This window comes from Dunckerocampus dactyliophorus, chromosome 2 (assembly GCF_027744805.1).
Source record: "Dunckerocampus dactyliophorus isolate RoL2022-P2 chromosome 2, RoL_Ddac_1.1, whole genome shotgun sequence".
NCBI classification, from domain to species: domain Eukaryota; kingdom Metazoa; phylum Chordata; class Actinopteri; order Syngnathiformes; family Syngnathidae; genus Dunckerocampus; species Dunckerocampus dactyliophorus.
The window spans coordinates 14,265,449-14,273,524 of NC_072820.1; the positions used below are offsets into that span (position 1 = coordinate 14,265,449).

Consider the following 8,076-nt stretch of genomic DNA (forward strand, 5'->3'; position numbering starts at 1 on the left):
CCTTTCAGGCCTCTTCTGCCCCAGATTCCTTTTTTTTTTTTTTTGGTGTTGACTGCAGGTGCAGCAATTTGTGGTGCTGCACATCTTTTCTCCGATTATGCAATTCAAAGTCAGTGGCTGTAGCCTACTGAGCAGGTATCATAAGAGCATATCAAATTACATTAAATGCGTAATATCAATGATATGAAGTTGCCAACTGACATTTGAAGCAACAAGACTCCAGCATTCTAACACTAAGCAGGTTAACTGCTGCACTTGCTACAAAGGCAGAGCATCATTTCTTACATATTACACATTATGCAAGTCAATATAGTATAGTATTATTGTTTGATCATTAAATAGTAACAGCTTTAGGCTAAAAATGATTAAATTAAAATTCCAATATTTCTGATTTTGAAATGTAAAAACATTGTAGTAACAAGAATAATTTGAAGGCTTTTGGTGCACCTGTCTGGATCCCAGTATGCAGAGGCGGAAACAAGTGTGAGCGGAACAGTCTTTTAATGGTTTCTATTAACAGCACAGAAAAGTAAAACTACGATGCCAAAGGAACAAAAGTACATCACGGAAAAACAGGAGCAAAAATAATCTCAACAAATACAAAACCGGTCAGGCGGAGCTACACACGTACTGCAGAGAAACCAGGCTGGACTGGATGGCACCTGGGATGACCAACAGCAGAAGAGAGAGCACATGGCATGGAGGCTCACCCAGGAAGAATCACCGAGTGCCACCCAGCCGCCACAGGTGAGAATAAAAAGGGTGATGAAAATGAGGGACAGCTGCGCACGTCCTGAAGCTCCGCCCAACTCGAGAACCCCAGGATCTGAGTGGCAAACACAAAAGCAGTCATGAAACAAGGGAAAGGCAATCCAAAAACCAAACCATAAAATGACCCAACACACCAACCAGTGTCAACGCAGAGTGTGAGAGTATCCCCCCACCACATTCAATGGACACCACCTGGCTTGTCTGGGAACCTACGATAAAAATCAGAAATAAGGTTATTGAGAATAAGCGAACGGAATATTCAAGAACGGTCCTCGGGACCATAGCCCTCCCAGTCGACCAGAAACTGCCCCGTCTCCTGGCGTCCAGAATAGCTTTGACAGTGTAAGCAAGATGGCCCTCCACTTGCCGGGGGGGTGAAGGAGGAACCAATGGGGGGCTCAGGGCACTGGAGACAACTGGCTTCAGGTGGGAAACATGGTGGACGGGACGAATCTTAAGGGAAGGAGGAAGTTTCAGACGAGCCGTCACCGGATTGATCATCCGTTCCACCTCATAGAGGCCGATAAATATGGGCGCCAGCTTCTTAGATTCTCCTGCCAGGGAAATATCCCGAGATGACAGCCATACCCTCTGACCGGGCTTGTAGGCGGGAGCCGGCTTGCAGTGGCGGTGCGGGATAGTGCAGACCTCATTCTGTGCCAAACGAGGTGGGCATGGCGAAGGAGGGCGGCCAGAGAGGGCACCTTACAACCAGCCTCTTGGGAGGTGAAGTTTGTGGGCGTACTCCACCCAAGGGAGATAAGTGGACCAAGAAGAAGGACGCTGATGGCACATGCACCTCAAGGCTGCCCGCAAATCCTGGTTGGCACGCTCCGATTGTCCGTTAGATTGGATTAGATAAACTGGCCGATGCTCCCAGGCACCTGCAGAAGGCTTTCCATGTGGCAGAGGAGAATTGAGGACCCCTGTCCAACACCACGTCCAGAGGAATACCGTGAAGGCGAACCACATGCTGGATGAGCAACTTGGCTGTCTCAAGGGAGGAGGGGAGTTTACAGAGAGGTATGAAGTGCGTGAACTTGGAAAACCTATCCACAATGGTGAGGATGACAGTGAAGCCTCTTGAGGAGGACAAGAAGGGATAGGGAGGAGGTGAAGCAACCCAGCCAAGGCTTGCCTCGTGCACAGTTGTTGCAAGCTGCCACGAAGCTCTTGGTGTCCGCATGGAGGGTTGGCCACCAGAAACACTGAGTGAGAAGGAACGCCGTACGTCGGGCACCCAGGTGACAGGCAATCTTGGAGCAATGAGCCCAGACCAGGACCTCCGACAGGAGGGGAAGAATCCTTGCAGGCCTCCGCCACCGCAGGCCCCCAGGATCCGAGACTGGGGAAGGATGGTCTTGGGGATGGAATCCTCCACAGCCGAGGAATACATCCTGGACAAGGCATCGGGTTTTCCATTTGAAGGAACCGGGGCGAAATGTGATGCAGAAATCGAACCTAGTGAGGAAGAGGGCCCACCGTGCTTACATGGATTAAGGCGCTGGACAGAACGGATGTAGGAGAGGTTCCGTTGGTCCGTGTAGATAAGAAAGGGGTGTGCAAGACCCTCGAGCCAGTGTTTCCACTGTTGTAGGGCGAGTATGACTGCCAATTATTCTTGGTTGCCAATGTCATAATTCCTCTCTGCAGGTGAGAGGCGTCGAGAGAAAAAGGCGCAGGGGTGCAGCTTCTGATCATCTGTGGAGCGCTGAGAGAACACAGCACCGACGTCGGTGTCGGACGCGTCAAACTCAACAAAAAATGGGAGAGAAGGGTTAGGATGAACAAGCACCGGAGCGGAAATAAAAACATGTTTCTGGCGCCGAAAGGCTCGGTCCGCCTCCGGAGACCAACAAAAGGGAACCTTGGATGATGTGAGCATATTCAGAGGTTCCGCCACCTTGATGAAATCCCGTATAAAACGCCGGTAAAAATTGGCAAACCCCAGGAACGTCTGCAACAGCTTCCTTGATGTAGGAGTGGGCCAATTGGCCACAGCCTGGATTTTGGCTGGGTCGGGTCTAAGCTGCCCTTTCTCCACAATAAAACCCCAAATGGACACTGAAGACATGTGAAAAATACATTTCTGAGGTTTAACGAACAACTTATTCTCCAAGAGTCTTTGAAGGACAAGACGGACATGCTGCCTGTGTTGCTGAGTGGAACGAGAGAAAATAAGAATGTCGTCCAAATAAACAAACACGAACCGGCCGATCATATCACGAAGGATGTCATTGATGAGATACTGAAAGACGACAGGGGCATTAGTGAGACCGAAGGGCATGACGCAATACTCAAAATGCCCAAGCGGGGTGTCGAAGGCAGTCTTGCACTCATCCCCTCTCCATACCCGCACCAGGTGCTAGGCATTGCGTAAGTCAAGTTTAGTGAATATAACTGCGTTATATTTATTACAGACAGTAATCTTTACTAAGGGCGCGGAACTCAATGCTTGGATGCAGCGTACCATCTTTCTTCTTGACCAAATCCAGCCGCAAGAGGGGAAGAAGAAGGACGGATGTGACCCGCGGCCAGGGAGAATGAAAATGAGGAACAGCTGCGCACGTCCTGTAGCTCCGCCCAACTCGAGAACCCCGGAATCTGAGTGGTAAATCCAAAAGCAGTAATAAAACAAGGGAAAGGCAATCCAAAAACCAAACTATAAAATGATCCAAAATACCAACCAGTGTCAACGCAGATTGTGACAAATAAATAAATAAAGTCATAATATGAGAACAAATATAACTGAGAACAAAGTTGTAAATTTAACAAAACTAAGTCATAATATTACGAGAAAAAGTTGTAACGCTACAAGAATAAAGTCGCACATTTACCAGAATAAAGTTATAATAGTACGAGGAACAACAAAGTCAAGAAAAAAACTATGCTGTAGGAGTCATAAACGTACAGAAAAAAATGTAACGTTATGTGAAAATGAATATTATGAGAAAAAGTTGAAATGTCACAAGAATAAAGTTGAAAAAAGTATGACATAATATTCCTAAACTAATAGAAAAAGTTGACATGTAATGTAAAAAAGCTGTAATATCACGAGAAAAATGTTATAAAGTTACGACAACAAAGTCGAGAAAAAGGAAGACGTAAGAGTCGTAAATTTGCGAGAAAAAATGTAAATGTTACATTAAAAAGTAATTTCACGAGAATACATTTTTAACGGCACTAGAGCAAAGTTGAAAAAAAAGTATGAGTCATAAAGTTATGTCAAAAAATTGAAATGTGACTTGGAAAAGTTGTAATATGAGGAGAAAAATGCTGTAACATTACGAGAATAAAGTCGAGAAAAAAAGCATGACATAAGAATCTTAAACTTATGAGAAAAAGTTCTGTACTTCTGGACCATTAGAAGAAAAAAAAGTTTTAAAGTTAGGAGGAAACAGATGTAGAATTCCGAAAATAAAACTGAAATGAAGAATAAAAACCCATTATTATAACCAAAAAAATGTTCAAAATCATTCATTCTCCACCATCACTCAAAAAAATCATCACGCTCCAGTGGACACGGTGCAATATTACCTGAAGAGATGCGGTAAAGTGTAAAAACAGCAGCAAAAAACAGCAGCAACATTCTGAGTAAAAAAATGACAAAATATTACACCAGCTTTTCAAGTTACGGGAAAAAAGTTGTCATGTTTTGAGGAAAAAAGGCAGAGGATATCAAAAGTTGAATAGTTCAATAGTTGTCACGCTCTTCGGTGACATTTGTCGCCTGTTATAGTTTTGTGCTGTTTTCCGTTTATGTTGTGTGATATTGCTTACTTCTCGTCTGTTGACTTGTTCAGATTGTGACGCCTCCTGAGCTGGGCGGATCTGCCGGATCCCTGCAACTGTTTTCAATCAGCATCGTTTTTAGTCTCCTCACCTGCAGCCAGCCAGCGCTGGATTATTCTCCATGGTTGTGCTTCCAGACCATGTGCATTTCTCCTGCTACCACTTACCTTTATCCTCCCGTTGAAGTTCATCTTGCCACTCCAACCAGCTCAGTCGTCCTGCTGCACCAGACCTCCGTCCAGCTCATGTTGTACTTCCAGTACCTTTTTGTTCAGTGTTGTCCTTGTTTTTTGCCCACGGTGCCCTCCTTAGTTTCTGCACCGTCGCCTTAAGTTCCTGTGTTTTGGCCTCCTTTGTTTCTACATAAAATATATATTGAACTTTTGGACTCATTCCTGTGTCTGCATTTCGGATTCCAACAAACACAGCTCCCTGAGCCTGACAATAGTTTTCCCATGCAAAAAAAATGTCATCTTCAGAGAAAAAGTTGGCATGTTAAGAGAAAAAAACCTTACAAACAGTAGTGTTAGCATTGAAGCTAGCCCAGACATGAGAGGTGCCCTGACTGGTCTACTATTTATTTTATTATATTTTTTACAAAAGGCGTTGACATAGCTTTGACACAGAAACTACTCTTGCCATTGACTGTTTTTGTTGGTTGAAGGTACAATTATTACATAGTATTGCTTTAAGATTAAAATTAATTGCCAACCATAGCCTTCCTGAACTCACGCTCATTTGAAAAGGAATAAGATGAAAGCATTATGTCGTGTGTTTTGTGGTGTGCGTCTCTCTGATGGTTCTTTCTAGTCATCACTGCATCGCGACGGCGCCCGCAGAAAGCATCTGTGGTCATCACTGCCTCACTTTCACTTACAAGTGCAGGGTCAATGGATGGAGCCACGGCAAAGAACATAGTCCGAGTGATGATAGCTTGCTGCACCATGTCATTTTCTTGTTCTGTGTTGATCTTTAGTTGAATACTCTGCACCGTGGATGCGTCCTACCCTTATTGAAAAAGCCCCCTGTGGCCATTTTACACCAGTGTGATAATTATAAATGTAACCCTTGGCAAAAAAGCAAAACAACTCCCACATCTCTCCTGTGCCATTTCTCTCTCTACTTTCCTTTCCTCACCCACCCTTCTGTCTTCCCCCTGCCTCAGCCTCAGGAGCTGATTTCAAATTTTCAAAGATATCTCACAGTAGACACATTCGAGATTGAAGGCTCATAAATACCTTTATTTTAATATAATGGCTACTTTTTTCCCAGTCATTATTTCAAGCGGAGGAATTCATCTGTGTGATGAATGTTTACAGTCTTCAGGAGTTAAATGGGCTTTGATTGGACCACGAATTGACGAGCTGGATGATAAACGGCAAATAAAACTGGGTTCTTTTAGAAAAAATAGCATTATTGCATGCAGGATTTACCCTACATGGTTGAAGTGGCCTCATTCTAAACTAAACCCAAGCACCAAAAAACGATAACGACACTGCAGGGAAAGGTGGAATTTCTGGATATGTCGAGGGGAGGAAGAACTGTTGCCGCCCTAAGTCGCTATATGGCGTGAATGAAAGCACTGTTCCGTATGTAAAGAAAAAAGAGGAAAAGAGAAAGGTTAAAGCATCAGCTCGCGCCGTGCCGTTCATGTCTTCATCATCATCATAATTGTTCATTTCATCGTGTACCTATACGTTTTACTATTTAAAATGCTTGTGACCAATAATCTTGTGCTTCTATTAGGGACGTCACAAGATCTCATGTCACAAGGCCTCGCAAGATTAAAACGTGACGAGATTTCTCGTTCAGAAAACAACTGTCGCGTGGGCACTAGTCCTGGGACGGTAATACATGAATTCATTCATCACCCAATAAATGAAAATGAACTTGATCATTTGCCCACCTCAATACACTGTCGTGTGTCTGTTTTCCTCAGAGTGAACGAGAACAAGCATATTTCATCTGTTTGGGTTGAAATAAGGTATGAAAATCATTTCTACAAAAATGAGTAGCTCGTGGCCATTTTCATTTTCTAAAAGTAGCTCTCGCAAGAAAAAACGTTGGTGACCCCTGCCTTAAACTGTATTTGTATTTTAGTATTTTAGTACTAGTACAAAAAGTAGCGAGTGACAACTGTACAGGGAAGAAACCAGAGAAGGGGCCACTGTGGGCATGGCATCTCGGCTTATTGCGCAAGCCCCGCCTACCGTGCACAGTGAGTTTGTGTTAGTTTGTGTTGTCAGCATGTCGCCAATCATATAATGTTGCAGAAACTTTAATTATACACCATGATTTTCTACAGCCTGTGTAATGCCTTCAGTGTATATGTGATGTCATTATTCACAATAAAATAAATAGAAATGTCATCCGCGAGGCACTTGCTGTACCGCTGCATCCTGAAGGGTTTGGGGCGTGCGTGTCACTGACGACCTTCCACAGAGCGTTAATCTTTTTGTTTTTTTTCTTTCTGCTAGTAGTAGCTCGCCGAAAATCAAATGCATTCAACATATTTGTAAGCTCTACAGAATGAATGAATTTGACCGTCAAGATGGAGGATGATATACCCAAACTCACCATAAGGTGATCAGACTTATACAACAAAGTATCCGAATTTCATGGCTTCACTTAATGAGCAACCTGTATGAACATAAAACATCTCCAAAGGAGTCAGTGCTTCGCCAGCCATGAACCTCACTGCACGACCGAAAAGATTGGTCAGGCTACGAGAATAAAGTTGTGATGAATCGTTTGAAGTCACAATGCAGCCGTCCCTCGCCACATCACGATTTGAATTTCATGGCTTCACTCTATCACAGTTTTTCAAAATATATGAGTTAATAAATCATGCTGTCTCGTGGTTGACTACAGCCTATTATTAATCAAAAAAGATGCATGTTTAAGCACATTTTATATGTTTTTGGCCTAAATTAAGCATTTCCATGCATAAAAATGACTAAATGAATTAAAATACAAATTGACATTCGGAAAACGCATTGAAAGACACAGATATTGTTATATCTGTGTCTTGCATGCGCCTTTAAGAGGCTGAGCCTAGGAAATGACGTGAGGGGTCTGTGTTACTCAGTGTTCAAGGAAGCTGGAGTGGGAATGACTGGCGTGAGTTGTGGCTGACAGCAGCTCTTGTGTGAATGTTCACTGCATATGTGGTCTCCGCTTGTTAATAAAGTGCCTGAAGTGCATTGGCGACATGAGTCTTTCCTTAACCACAAACAGGGGCATTCCTGGTCACCAAATGTCAGTAATGTTACATTATGTTACATTGATGAGACAATAGCTACTGCAGCAAGTACTGCAAGTTAAAAAGTCACTTACCACGAGTCACGGGTCGGATCTGGACCAACTAACCGCAATAAACGAGGGATGACTGTATAGCAAGAAAAAAACCTCCTGAGAAAAACGTTGCCTGTTTCATTAGCCCGTTTTAAGAGGTGTTTACATGGGACAATTTTGCACAAAGCTTTGTCATTTAGGCCACTAAAATGTGCAACT

At 43.6% G+C, this 8,076-nt stretch overlaps 1 long non-coding RNA gene across 1 annotated transcript; it reads right to left on the reverse strand.

Moving 5' to 3' along the window:
- Positions 1-550: 550 nt before the first annotated feature.
- LOC129177238 (uncharacterized) lies at positions 551-5,489 on the reverse strand. Its single transcript, XR_008569600.1, has 4 exons — positions 4,552-5,489; positions 3,242-3,375; positions 910-980; positions 551-826 (listed from the first exon to the last, which is right to left on the reverse strand). It is a non-coding gene; the product is annotated as an uncharacterized LOC129177238 (long non-coding RNA).
- Positions 5,490-8,076: the final 2,587 nt, after the last annotated feature.